This window comes from Neodiprion virginianus, chromosome 6 (genome assembly GCF_021901495.1).
Source record: "Neodiprion virginianus isolate iyNeoVirg1 chromosome 6, iyNeoVirg1.1, whole genome shotgun sequence".
NCBI classification, from domain to species: Eukaryota; Metazoa; Arthropoda; class Insecta; order Hymenoptera; family Diprionidae; genus Neodiprion; species Neodiprion virginianus.
The window spans coordinates 17,733,541-17,747,141 of record NC_060882.1 but is presented as its reverse complement, the minus strand read 5'-3'; the positions used below and the strand labels follow the sequence as shown (position 1 = coordinate 17,747,141).

At 43.5% G+C, this 13,601-nt stretch overlaps 2 protein-coding genes across 7 annotated transcripts in view; both read right to left on the bottom strand.

Moving 5' to 3' along the window:
- LOC124307408 (fasciculation and elongation protein zeta-2-like) overlaps window positions 1-13,601 on the bottom strand; it is a 396,278-nt gene that overhangs the window by 139,369 nt on the left and 243,308 nt on the right. The gene's annotated exons all lie outside the window — the stretch shown is intronic.
- LOC124307367 (uncharacterized) overlaps window positions 1-13,601 on the bottom strand; it is a 50,532-nt gene that overhangs the window by 7,040 nt on the left and 29,891 nt on the right. Inside the window, exon 1 of one of the 2 annotated variants that reach the window (XM_046768981.1) lies at window positions 5,537-6,216. The exons of the other annotated variant lie outside the window; for it this stretch is intronic. The gene's annotated coding sequence lies outside the window, so the exon portion shown is untranslated. Of the gene's footprint in view, window positions 1-5,536; window positions 6,217-13,601 lie in introns of those variants that run through there. 2 annotated transcript variants of the gene reach the window in all.

Below are 13,601 nucleotides of genomic sequence, written 5' to 3'. Positions count from 1 at the left end.
ACAAACTAGTAATATCGTAGCCCCCAATTAATTGAGAAGTGTATCTAACGATCTGTTCATTAATAATTCAATCCGATAAAACAGTTATAATTTAATATGAACTTTTGATTTAGGAAAATAGATTCCCGGTTGATATATTTTTGTGTTATGGATCGTGATCTTCGGCCTGAATATAAATGAAATTTTTCTATATCAGTTAGTTCTATTTCTTCGCCACCATTTTACTGGGTATTACAGCAGCTACAAGGAACTGCTCGAGGCAAGGACATTAGCAAGGTCGTATCTCCTTGGTGCTATATTGCAAATGGTATAGAAAGGTATGGAAAGAAGCGCAGTAGCGATGATTGTGTAGTAGTCGGAATGAGGTGTTGCCATTTCATGTGCGCATGCGCGTGCGCGTGTACAAAGGGGGGGGGGGGGGGGGCACACATCTTTTCTTTCTTATCTTTCACCGTATCTCTTTCTCTCATACCTATTGATACACACACACACGCACACCTATACACGTGTAACACATGTAACTAAGCCACGTTTACAGCTGACAGTCACTCTGCAGACGCGAAGCGCGGCGCGCGGCAAAAGGAATTTACAAAATTAGAAATTGAACTCATACGCTCGTACAATGAGCAGCAATACTACCGCCACTTGACAGCAACGAGCACTTGACTCCTCGTCGCGTTATACCTGCACGGTATACGAATACAACAGCGTGTGTATATGAAGCACGCTTACACGCTAGTAAGACTTGTTTCCATTTGGGACGCAGTACCGTTTCCGCGGCGCGCGACCCGTTATGACTTTTGTACATGTACCCGGCTTTATATCATCTGTTATATACGTACATACGTGTTACATGCATCAATTATTCGATTGTTGCACATTTTGATTATCTTATAATATATCATAAAACGCGGTAACTTTTCGTTGTATAATACATACACAGTATCTATGTGCGTATAATTAATCCCCGCGAAATCAAAATCACTGATAAACGCATATGTATAATACATATGCCTATATCTGCATTAAATTAGGTATTGAATATTATGTAGATATTACACCTCAACTTCGTATTAAAAATTATGATTGTTCTTGACATTGCTATACACACGATATGTGTACATGTGTATGTAAATAGATTATTAACAAACATATACCTATGCATTAAAGTATCACGAGGCTCCCTCTACGCGTCAGATGATTTTGTTTTCTCAAGGGCGCTTCGATTACAACTTTCGTCTTCGATCTATAGTATTGATCACAACATGAAGCCCCGCCTCCGCTCGCCACCCTAGAGTTACACATTACCCACCCGCAGCAGATATTCTAGTCAGGTAACGATTTGTCTTTGCGAGGGGCGGTGGACGGGGAGAGGAGGGAGGAAGGGAGAGGGTCGACGTGTGGAGAAAGGAGGGGAGGACAAGGGACCGATGACGGGAGGAAAATTAGGGCAAAGTACAGTTTCAATATTATATTAGAAACTATGTACGTGTGCCCGTGTGTACATATATTTTCTAAATTTTCTTGATTTTCTCGATTTAGAGAGCGGCGGTAGACTTGACTGCGCGAGTGTATAGAGTTGCAGATCCGCCGCTGTTAAATAGGCCGTGACTATTCCGACGACTTTCTCCCGAGCCGCAATAAGCGAAGACTTTATTCCCCCCCCCCCCCCCCCCCCCCTCTTCCTATCTCTTCTTTTTATCTTTCACGTTGAGAACGCGCAGATCCGTTCGAAACGACGCGCGAATGCAACGAATTTCAAGCGGCGATACTTCTTTTCTTTTTTCTTCTTCCAATTACTCCACGCGGCTAACAAATTCGTACAGTTAATTTTTAATTCGTTACAATTCATACATATAATGTAATATGGTTCAACACACTATAAAGATATACCACACAGCGATAAAAAAAAATAAATAAATTAAAAAAAAATAAATAAAAAAAAAACGAGAGAGATCGACACTCGGCGAGATAAATATTATTATACCGATCTGATAAATTTTGCAAATTACACAACCGCTCCCGCAGTCTTCTCTATTATGTATTCAGTGACATCGATGAAATTAATCCGTGAAAAATCATCAGATAACAACATCGCGCCGTCTATTACACCACACTAGGTACGTCACACTAGGTACACAGTCCTAAGACGTACCTGTACTACTACCGCGTTTCCCGCATCGTATAAAAATGTGTAAAACGGTTCAAATGGACGTACAACACCTGTATATTGTATAACGTTAGTTACATTATAACGTAAATACGAGAAACAAAAATAACGTCAACTGGTATATCACGTTTTTCGGATGTCGGAAATTTTTCAATTCGTCGTCATATTCATGTTCGGTATTCCAAATTCGCGATAATTCATTACAGAATCGCAACGTCGTTGTTATGCATTAATATTATAATATATATACATGTATAATATACGCCGTATAGACGGTGCGTGGTATAAGCTCACAAGACTCGCATCAATACATGGCAATCATGCTAAAAGCAGATGTTAACCCCACCACCAGCACCACCTCGGCTGGTAGCCGCCTTTCGGCAGCAGAGCTTCGATCACACACCGGCTCGGAAAGGTAGCGGCAAGCCGTGACGTCACACGCCGACGTAGCGACGTTTCAGCTGTCGCGCGACCAAAACGTCGTCGTCGTAGTCGTCCGGTGTGGTGGTTTTTTTTCCTTGCATTATGCATGTGCGTGCGTTTCTCTGTGTCACATATCCCCCCCTCACTCACCCCCCCCCCCCCCCCCCCCCATTATTTCCTCAACGCGAACCCACAGAATGTCAGTAAGCCAAAGCCCTCGCGTACTCGCAGTTTGAATTTCGCGGAAAACAATGACGACAAATAAAGACTGTGGACGGGACAGCTACTATCAAGATCAATCAGCGAGCATCGTCGCATGTGTTGAATGTATACGAATATGAAATTTACATATAAACGGACACGCATACCGGGAACAAGGAAAATTAGTCACACGATTAGCAATCGCAATAATTTCGACAGTTGAGAGTGTCGCGTAATTTTCCTGTATACACCGTGCTGGTATACTAGCTTGTTAACAACGTTACATGAAACAAGGAAACTGATCCGTTCGTCAGCATTGATAAAAATTGTCTAAATTCAAATGCTGCCTGTTCGCCGCTGTATCAGTATAACGAATCGCAATAACAACGATATTTCTGTTCTTCAAATGAAAAAAATAAAAAATAAAAAAAAAAGAAGAAAGAAATTGATCGTACCATCTTTCTACACTCACAGAGCAGCGCACATTTGCGGCAAACTACCTAACATACGTGTACACATGTAAATCGGCATGACGTGCACGATGTAAACACATGCATGCAACGAGAGGGAGAAAGAGAGAGAGAGAGAGAGAGCGAGACCTCTGTAGATATTCAAAGCAAAATAGAGAGAGAGAAACACACAGACGTTAGGTTGTGAAAAAAAATACACAAGAGCATCGACGCGACGATCACGTAAATGTCCTTCAATTCGAATCGGGTGAGAAAAATAAAGGTGCCATGACGAACACGTACACAACCACATTGGCACTGACGTCATTAGCATAATCTGCGTATAGTCTGCTGCGCGTGTGTGCGTTTTGTTGTTTTCTATACTTTTTAATTTTCTTTACGTTCCCCTCATCATCGCGTATATTACAGAACGGATCGCAGATACGGACGTCGCGCAAAGCTACGTTACTTATGGGTTCGGAGTGGCTGCTTTATAGGGTTACAAGACTGTTACCCCCATCCTGGATATCGCGTAAATCTGCCGGTGTTTCGAAAACACGTTTTCAAGGCGCCCTGCACGCGCGCATTCCGGCGTCGATGTATGGTATAAAATCAGGCAAGTACGTGTCGCGAGGATGAGAAGGGGAAGACGAAGAGGAAGACGCGAAAGAGGTGGGTACGCACGCTCGTTCGCTCGTTCCTTCGCGTATTATAATCGTCGCGATGACCCCGCGATCCGCTAGGTTGTACGAAGAAGTCGAGCAGCGGCGACTGCTGCACACGCCGCTGGTGTACCACTACACGTGCCATTGCATACGACATACCATATATCGTATACCGTATACACGTAATACACTTCTTGTATGCGAGTTGCGCTATTTTCGAAAGCAGATTCACCGAGGAATGAGATCAGTGCGTTAAATTTAAATATGGGCTTGAGAAGAGTGACCGCGTAGTAGCGTAGTCGTGGTCGTGTAGTCTCGGGAGTTTTAGCGGAGCCTCTACGGTCGAGCGATCTCGCTGCGATCAACCAAGTTGGCGATTCTCTGTAATATCGCCATTAGCCAAATCGCAGAACAGTATTATCCGGAAAACTATATCTGTACTCCGACACCGTATGCCGCATTAATTGATAACACCGACTACCCACTGCGTGTAACGTATTTCCACATCATCGCGCCGAAATGTAATAACAAAAACAACTACCGCGAGCGGATCGTCAGCCATAACTTGACGAAATTCACTTTCAACATTATTCACGCGCTGCGACTACATATTTTCGCGATTTTGTTTTACGGCATTTATCACTCCTTCGAATATTCGTTAGCGTTCTTTTAAGAATTTCGGACGCGCGTCATTACTGTACACAATACGCGAGGAGGAAGAGATAATACGTAAATACGCGTGCATATGTTTCAACACGTATAATACGTACATAAACCTATACATATACGGATATATATCGGATCAACTTTGAATTTTTTCACACCTATATTGTGAAACTTGTATCAATTCGCAAGCAATGATCAGTATTGTCGTTATACGAGGTCGGAAAACTAAGCGAAAAAACGGTAAGAAAAAAAAAAGCAACAGAAATGAAACCGAGTGTATCAGACTGACTTCTTCTCTTATACACGGTAGCAAAAATGTGAAAGTCGAAAGGCAAGACGTGTACGTATGCATGTACGCGCTTGCACGTATACACAAGCGTGATATATATATGCACATATATGTATAAAAAAAAATTCAAATTCGATCCGATGAAAATAACCTACGTATGTAAGAAAAAATAAATAGATCATCGCTGATAAAAGGTTTGCTGTGCGTAGAGATATATGTATATACTGTAGATTGTCGTACGGATTGTTTCGTTATTGCAATCGTTGACAAGGCGTGTAAAACACGATAGTGCGGACGTCGCGTATGTCGAGAATCAACTTGTCGCGACCTACAAGACGCGCGTTCCACAAAGGAAAAATTTCACGACGTGTGTACAACAAATGTAGCGTATACCGATATACCCGTACCTACGCGGGGATTTTATTTTCTTCTCAGTACCGCTCGTATAACGTTCAATACGATCGGAAGTGAGAATGGGCAATATGCGGGGGTAATGACTAACAAGAGCGTTACAGACGACGAATCGCGGGGAATTACCGCAAGCGCGTTTTAGCTACCGTCAATGCCTTGCCAAAAATCAAAATTCACCAACTTGACGATCGTATATATATATATATATATATATATAATATATAATGCGTAAACACGCATGACGTAAGTGAAATTTCTTTACCTGTATCAAGTTGTTCCTCAGCCACAATTATAGCAGCAGCCGCAACTTCGTTGACAGTACAGTTGGGATATTCGAATAGACCACCACACAAATGCAGCAACAGAGTATAATAAAACACTGGCTTTGTCCTTTTAAAAAATTATCCGCATGCAACGCAGTGCGCAACGAGAAACAAGACGGTTCTTTATCACCTTTTTATCTTTCTACAATTGTTTATAACTATTATTGTTATTGTATTATTTATTTTAATTTATTTTTTGCAATACCGTTCGACTTATCGAATAATGCAAACGAAATCAGAACAGTATGATGACGTCATCGCTTGGTACACACTCCGTAAATACTTTCGCCACTTTGTTAATTTCGATACATATATAATGTATCTATGTATGTTGAACGTATTTACATATACAGGTATACAACACGTTTCGGTATCGATGATGCACGACGCGTATACCGCGAATTGCGACGATCGTACAAACGATTACATCAATCGTAATATGATATTATAAGAAACGACGACGGGTGACGGTGTGTAATTGACTGATTAACTGCGATTTCCAACCGAAGTAAGTATGCACGAATGTGTGTACGTGCAAGCGAAGCTCCGGTAAAGACAACCGAGGCTAACCAGTGACAGATTGCGACTGACTGCCAGTCGAGTGGTGTGCGCGCTGGCTGGCGATGATGCGACAGCCCCGCCGAACGAACGGACGACGAACGAACGAACCAACGAACGAACCAACCGCTACGTCAGAGTTGTAAATTTCCCCTTCGCGGGTTTCCCCCACTCGTTTGTGCCGTGGCAAACAATTGCCTTTTTCTCAGTAAGTCTCAAGGATTAGCGACTAAAATTCGAGCGAAAGGTTCGCAGGCCTACGGTCAAAGTGCCGATAGAGTCCGAACCTCTTCACCTCTGCCGATTACCGATTTAGAATTTATTTTAAATATACAATCGGCCTGCTGCAGGCAGGTGCGCGGAGTGCTTCTGCACAGATTACACACATGTGATGACGATATTTCCCCTCTCGGCGATTAAACAAAAATAATTTACAACGCTCGGAGAGCCGTTTCAGATAAAACGTAAACCGCGCCGCCGTCACCAGATTTTCTACATATTATACGAGAGGTTTTCCACTTCGTCTTGGCCGCGCACGTGCCCGAGCGAACAAAGATTCGGACTTCCGAAATGTGACCTCTCAGTCGTCGAGTTCTTCGTCGCGCGGCAGCTTTGTTGAATATTAATTTTCTTACAATTCGACGGACTCTTCGTTATTCGACATTAATTCCTCTTCAAATCTAGGCATAACCCGGCGATCTCGCGTCCTTGTCGCACGCACGCTCCCCGCCATTACAGTTTGTCCTTCTCCGATCCACGCATATGTACGTACTCCCTGCAGGCACCTCTTTTGTTCTCGCCTCTACACGCCTATACCGTCTTCCTCGGCGCACGCAGCCCCACGTATATACAAGCCTCATCTCGCTTGGACTTACGTACGCGTGTGCAGTGTGCAGCGGTATACCGCCTCTCTCCTCTCTCTCTCTCTCTCTGGCGATCTAGCTGCTGCTTATTAACCAGAGAGCAAGCTAATCAGTTTTCGCGAGAGTTGGTGGCGTGGCTCAACTAAAATACATACACCTAGACGTTATACTCTGGCGCCACCGCCGCTTCGTTTCGTTTCGTTTCGTTTCGTTCTGTACTCTACATTAATACCCATCGACCGATAGTCGTGCATTGGCGTACAAGTCTAGTACAGCTTTCTATAATAACATGCATATACGTACCTGTAATATCATCGATGTCCTACCGTATAGATGTTGATATGCGTATTTAATGCGTGTATCTACGTGCTGCCGAAAGCCTCGATATTTACAGCTGTATAGGTGTATACGAATATCAAGCATAAGGTGGATGACCGGGATGCTGACTCGAGACGAGATGAATCGTGTACCATTATTCTAATTCTTTTAAATCGAAGCGAGCGCGAATAAAATACGAAACAATGCGACTCGCGGTATAAGATTCGATCCGATATATATATATATATATGTGAGTGTGTGTGTGTATAGTACATATATATAGAGAGAGAGAGAGGTGCAATAGACGAGTTTGGTAAATGTTGGAAAACTTGCACTCCCTCCGTGCCTCGCGCGCTGCCTCCATCGGCTATTACTATACATTCTTCTCTTCGACCCTTGTAAATTTTACAGTCTTCCCCTCTTTCTACTTTTCGACGCGACGAACACATTTACTCGGCTCTTTCTCTCTTATACCTATATATCCGCTTGCCTATCGCTGCTCCCGTCTTTGTCTCACTGCTTAGACTACAAAGGTTCTCGTAAGGCTTAACGGGACCAGTTATTAACGAAACAGAAATTAGCCAGTAACTTCGACAAAATTTGAAAAATAAGGATTAGTCACGACCGTTGCAATTTCTTGACGGATTACTTCTATTGTTCCGCTTCGGGTTTATGAGCAAGCAAATCGGCCCCAACGATATTGAAGTTATACCTGTACTTCCTCGTACCTGAAACTGTGAGGAATAATTTATTCATTTTCTTTATTTAAACTTCAATCGATTGCTGCCGATGATCGATAAATTAAATTCATATTCAGCTGATTACGATGCCTGTACCCCAATTCATTATGTGTAACGGATTTTTTCGTCGGTATAAAAAATTAAGTTTTTGTAGCAGACAATCAGAACGTGACCGAACCTGTATTTTCCTCCGCATTAGTCCAAGTTAACTCGTATACTGGTCCTGTTGATAGCCGTATTGTAGCATAGGTGTACACAAGCGAATGGAATCGTCCGCTTTTACCCGCACCCTGTGCGTACGTATAGGATAAACCGCGCTTCGACAACGACGTATACCCATGCAGACAACGTATGCGCGACATGTATACGATTTACAATTATAGGATATTACAACGATGCAGAATACTTAAAAGCGTATCTACGCATACTCGCGATGACTTGGCGTACACACGTATTTATCAGTATATGCGGTAGGTACACGTGCGTGTAATACGTATGTGCGTATTTGCTTAAACACAGCTTTCATGATCCAAAGATCTTGTGTTTTCTCGCGTACTACAACAGCCTGCAGCCTGGTTTATTTTTCTCGCCTAATCTTCTCGATATATACCAATGACGTAAATATTGATCGAATCATTTTACCGATACGTCGACCATCGCGGAGAGGTTAATCGATAAACTGTGTATATGATATATACATAACGCGTGTAACATCCGCATCATTTTCTGTTAAGATTTCCCAGCACGAGTGTTTCGATCGCCGGTACTGACTGCTTTGAAAAATCCTAGTGGTTAACTCATTGCGGTTTGTTCGATCGTTGTACGACACGTACTAATAAACGCATCCAAGCTTTGCACCAAAAATGCCACCAGACAAGGTTCAACAATACACTATTGCGTACGCTTCGCGATGAACCTATTTTATTTTATAAATTTTTCAAACAGCCACATACAGAATATACTATGGACACGAATATGTAACACGGCGCGGACGGGTAATCTTTCTTAATTCGTAATTATTTTTTAACCCAAATGCAAATGACGCGTCGAGGTAAACGATACAGTACACATATAAGATATATTATAATTATGCAGGTTAAAGATATGAATAGAAGAATGAGGAAAAACTGCATTTCAGTATTCGCACGTACGCATTTATTTATACGTACGTAGGTATACAATGTGTAAATATAAAATGAAAGAAACTTGCACTAACGGATTCTCGTGCCCGCGGACGGATTATTCATGCGTCGGATAGATACGTGTCAGGGGTTCTCATTCCGGGTGATTCTAATGTATAGAGGAAGGGAAGGAGAGGGGAAAACAATCAGCGACACTTCCGTCCGATTTTGAATTTTTCGGCATACCGTAGCTGCTGCGTACGTAGAACGAAAAGCAGCAACGTCGTTTCGAGGAATGTTCGAGCGTCAGTGCGGTTCTCCGCAAGCCTTGTATCCCTCCACTCTGATTCCTGAATAATATACCTATACTTGTGGCCTACAAGGGCCTGCCTTGTTTGCCACTGGCGCACAGCGAAGCCCGAGGATTTTTCAAGTTTCGACGATTTTCCAGTCGAGGTGTCAAGATGGCGGGCGATGCCTACGTGACACGAGCGTATCGGGGGTCAGGCGCGGCGCGCGCGTAGGGCACACCATGCGTTTCCTTCCATTGCAGGCGCATCGTCTCGAGTCACGCGACAAATTTATACCTAAATAACACGTGCGCACACACGCGCACACACATTGGGATTAACAAGCGTACAAACTCTTCCGCCCCCCACCCCCCCCCCCCCCCCCACCCTTCAAATTGTATCGAACAATTATACGCCGCCTGTGTGAAACATCGAGATTTTCCATCATCCCAATGTTTTGAAAATTACGTTCGTCATAGTATAGTTATAGTCGTTCGATAATTTTCACGATGGTAAAAGTTTAAACACCGTTGAAATTTGATGTAATTACTCGGAAGATTACTCCTTGCGATATTTATTCTATATCTACACAATTGTATACACATTATACATATCTCTGTGCACTGTTTGATTCCCCTAACAAGTTGGCATTAAAACTAGTAGTAATCTGTTTGGCCAAAGCTGCGCAAAGCGACGCGCGGTGAAACATCAACTTGGTTCGTTCACGAGACCCGAGGCAGGGAACAACGACATTTGGACCGTTCCGTGATGAGTCAAATGGGGGAGGGTGGTCTAGGCGCGAGTTATGCGTGCGCGGTTGTACGCTATGCTATACGTATAAGTATAGGAGCACGATGTAGATAGACTTTGAAAGCTTCGTGAACTCCAGCGGGCAGAAGAAGAAGAAAAAGCTACGCCACACCGCCCCTGCGGTTCGACTAAAATAGTAAAAATAATACTGCGGCTAAATATAGATCAAACTGCACCGCAGACTGCTAAAAGCAGCAACAGTTTAAATGCCAAGGACCGTGTCCGATGCTTGTTGCCGATTATTTTCACCGATGTAGATCACCCTACAGACGTTTCGAAATTCACAATCGGATACAATTTGCTGTTTGCGACCTGCGTACCGTGTTATACACGGTGTTTCAATTTTTCGTAACTGTTCGATTCACGATAAAATTGAATCAAATATATAAATACACCCTATAACTCGTATCTATGTATATGTATACAATCAACCGCATGCATTCGTTACTGTAAGTCCGATTAACAGAATATAACAGCAAACAAATGAACAGACCGTAAGTTACGGCTTTAGAATTGTAATAATACTGCGGACGAAGTTATGTATTCGTGTGATAAGGATTATTTCGTCTCACCGCGTCTCTCCGTCGCTCTTTCTCTCCCTCTCCCTCAAGTGAGAATCCGTACACTTTTAAGTTCTGGGCAATTAGCGAACCGAGAAATACCACGAAGGTATTTGTAAAAATCATTTAAGCATTTTATTAAGGTTCGCGTTATAATACCCGAGCTGCAGGCTTATTGCTCGAACAATAAGGTACACACTTCCGGCGGGGGGGGGGGGGGGGGCGGCCAGTAATGCGTGCTATAGCATGATATGAGCCATAAGGGACAATAAAAACAATATATATTTGGATGAGTAATGCTGCACAAAGAGTCAAAGTGTAGGTAGGTAGGTAGGTAGGTAGGTAGGTAGGTAGGTAGGTACGTGACAATACGGAAAAAGAGTCCAACTCAGCCCGGAGACGAGTCCTTAGTCATACTTAGGGAATTTGAACCCTCGCCCCGGCTTAGGTATGCTGGGTGCGAGTTTAAGGCTGCAAGGATATGGAAGGAAAAGGGAAGCGCTTCATAGAATTCGGACGGGTCGATTTTTGAAGAATTTATTGGTATAGAAGCGGATATCTTCAGGTAGTTGTACTGTGTACACAACACGGACCGTACTGCAAGACACGCTGTGTGATGGACTTCGTCCATTGGTGCCATAACAAGGATTAGCCAGAACCGATTTGAGTGTAGGAGTTGACAATGGGCCCGAAGTACGTAGAGGAGACACTGCCGAGTAAGTCCGAAATGAATTTACCCGACCGTGCTTGCCAGATGTTTTTAAACTCCTTGCGAAACTGTGAATTTTCAGGGTCAGTCCAATCTCGTCCCGTGTCTCACGTATTGGGTAAATTATTCTATTACAAACGCGAATTATCGAATGTAAGACACGGGGTATTGAATATGATATTACACTCGATGAGTCGAATGAGTGTCTTGTGAAAAGGTCACTAATCGGCCTACAATGATAAATTACAAAGCTTATCTTATCGCGGCTCGAATGTAGCATTGCTAAGATCGTCGCCAACTCTGTCGTACTACTACGTAATAGGCGTGTACAACTTTATACACGATCGCATAACCACGCTACGAACGCGTAAGCGGGTACAATAATATAATCGTTTAATACTGCAGTGCGTAGCGCGTGTAATATAATGGCTACCCCGCAAACGCCGGCATAAGTTACCCCCTGTTACGTCCGTGAATGTGGTTTGCTCCCAAGCGGTAGGAATAACCTGATTTTGCTTCGCTTTTACGTACTAAGACAACCGGAATTTGGATTGAGGATGGAGTAACGTTGAATTTGTTGGTGATATCAAGTATATATTTATTGCAAGAAGTCGAGATAGGGGTGAGATTGAAGTGTGCTGTACGGAGTTATTTAAAAGCTCTAGCTCTGAGGCGCTTGAGAGTTAGGATACGAATGAATCCAGAGACGAGAAACGTACGGGTGCAGAAAAGATGTGAAGCTGCTAGAGGGAGGGAATAGAATTAGATGAATAAGCGCGATAGTGAATAGTGTGAGACTAGGTAGAGATAAGAGGACAGGACAGAGACCATGATATTCATATAAGAACTGTGGGAGAGTTAGCGAGTAGGAAAAATGGAGAGAGGTGGTATACTGGACGTAACACCCCCAAGCATAGCCCACACTGCGCCTCCCTCGTTCTACAAGGGGTTTGCTTGGCATCGCGGCGGGTCGTCGTCGGGGATCTTCGACTGGCTCTTCATCCTAGGTTCACGGACAAGGCCGTGAACGCGTATTGGTGTAATGCGTGGCGAAGTGTAGGGGCACAAGGGCGTTCGCCCCGATACTCCCAGTCGCCCCGTGCCCTCTTTAGCCCTTGTTCCCGCTTGACTCAAGGTTTCCAGTTCCTTTAAAACTTTCACATACAATATCTGCATGTATACCGATCCATGCGTACGTGTGCACAAGTGTGTTCTTTCGCAGCCATTACTTTTTCTTTCCTTTCCTTTCCTCCTCGTTTTTTTTTTTTCTCATTTACTTTTGGACTGCCGCTGCAGGCTGCAGGGGTCTCCTCACCGGGTCTCTCTTATGTGTGTATAATACACAGGTTTGACCATGTCCAAACGCGATGACGGTATTTCGGCGACCGAAACCTTCGGGATACTGCTACCTGGGAATGAGCTGCGGAGTTATACGGGCGTCGAATGATATTCGAAAAAGAGTGTATATACGCGGGAGCAGTGCGAGCAGAACCGCCAGGAACTTAGTCGGGACGACGCGACGCGACGCAGACCGCCGCCTCCTCCTCCTCTTCCTCCTCCTTCTCCTCCGCCGCCGCCTCGTCCTCAGCGTGCAAAGCGCACGGACGGAAGTGATTAGAGTTAAGGGGGCACTTCTAATCGATGCCCGAAGAAGGAGAGTATACATGTATAGTGTTGTACACATGCATAGGTACAGTATACGTGTATACGAGATGTATGTGTATAGGTATATCGTTTAATGCGACGAAAGGCAGAGGGATGAAACTAGCCGGTGCAGCATGACTTGATGTTATAATTTCCGTACCGATATTTATCAGTTTTCCTATTCAAAACGTTATTGTTCGATTTTTCCCGTCTCTTCGTGAGCCTGGCGATAGTTTATCGTGCAATTTACGGTAAACAATTAGGTGCTTGCATGGAAAATTTTTTATTCGCACGTTAAGCAGAGACGCGTAAAATAATTGGATCCAGTTTTTTTCTTTTTTTTTCCACGAATATAAATGAAAATTGAAGCGTATCGTACACTAAATTCGGA